The 1,263-nt window shown below is 39.5% G+C and overlaps 1 non-coding gene across 1 annotated transcript; it reads right to left on the reverse strand.

The window, feature by feature from the left end:
• Positions 1-678: 678 nt before the first annotated feature.
• Positions 679-785, reverse strand: LOC141658060 (small nucleolar RNA R71). The gene has a single exon (XR_012548970.1). It is a non-coding gene; the product is annotated as a small nucleolar RNA R71 (small nucleolar RNA).
• Positions 786-1,263: the final 478 nt, after the last annotated feature.

The raw sequence follows: 1,263 nt of genomic DNA on the forward strand, positions 1-1,263 counted from the left end.
ATTTTCTTACATTGTTATTAGTTGTGTCTTTCTTTGCCTTGGGGAATTAAAACTCCTCAAGGTTTGTTCTAATTATTTTCAAGTTGTTTGGTATTTTGCATGTCTAGAAGATCACAAGGTAACTTGTTACCCTTTGATCACGAAATTGAAAGGACTTTGACAAACAATAGAAGACTTGCTAGGAGAACTCTGAGAGGTATTGGTGAGGTTGTAGATATTCAACCAAACGCTATTGAGTTCGTCAACCCTTTTGCAAGAGAAGGTGAGGAGAACCCAACACAAAATCCAACACAAAATTAACCCACAATGCCTAAGTTTTCATCACATTCCGTACCAACCGAGGAGAACCTACCCAATGGTACTCCCACACCACAACACTTAACCGGAAATTTCATTGCCAAATCCGCATTTATCCAATTAGTCGAAAGAAGCCAATTTGGGGGGATGCCTAGTGAAGACCCTCACTCTCACATGGAGACTTTTTGTGACTATTGTGATGCGATTTCACAAACCGGTGTAACTCAAGACCAAATTCGATGGGTCTTATTTCCTTTTTCTCTAATTGGCACCGCAAAACCATGGTTGAAAGGCCTTGATAAGGCTCCTCTCGGAATTGACTCTTGGAAGAAGTTAGCTCTAGTTTTCTACAAAAAGTTCTACCCACCGAAAAAGACTAACATGCTAAGAGCTCAAATTACGGGCTTTAAGCAAAGAGATGAAGAATCTTTGTATGAAGCTTGGGTGCGATTCAAAGGAATTTGTCGCTCATGTCCTCATCATGGACTTAGCGAGTGGTTCTTGGTACAATAATTTTGGAATGGTCTTTATGAAGACTCAAGAAACATTCTCAACATGGGATCAAATGGTATGTTCACCGAAGTTGACGATAATCAAACTTGGAACAAAATTGAGGAAATGGAGGTCCATAATTCACAATATAGTAGACCTCGCAAGGCTACTAGAGGAGGAAAGCATGAAGTGGACTCTATTACTCAATTGGGTGCTCAACTTAGTGCTCACATTGATACCATCAATTTGAAGTTCGAAAAAGCTATGGCTAGACTTGAAGAAGCCTCAAAATCACCAAAGCATCATGTTAATGCCATGACGGCATCTTCATCAATCCCAAGTGGGATATGTGAGAATTGTGGAACTTTGGGACATGACCAAAGTAAATGTAGGGGAACAAATGAACAAGTTAATGCTTTTCAAGCATACAAGAGTGGTACCCCTTATTCCAATTATTAAAATGATAACACCAAA

The sequence above is a fragment of the Silene latifolia genome, chromosome 5 (genome assembly GCF_048544455.1).
Source record: "Silene latifolia isolate original U9 population chromosome 5, ASM4854445v1, whole genome shotgun sequence".
In the NCBI taxonomy this organism is placed as follows: Eukaryota; Viridiplantae; Streptophyta; class Magnoliopsida; order Caryophyllales; family Caryophyllaceae; genus Silene; species Silene latifolia.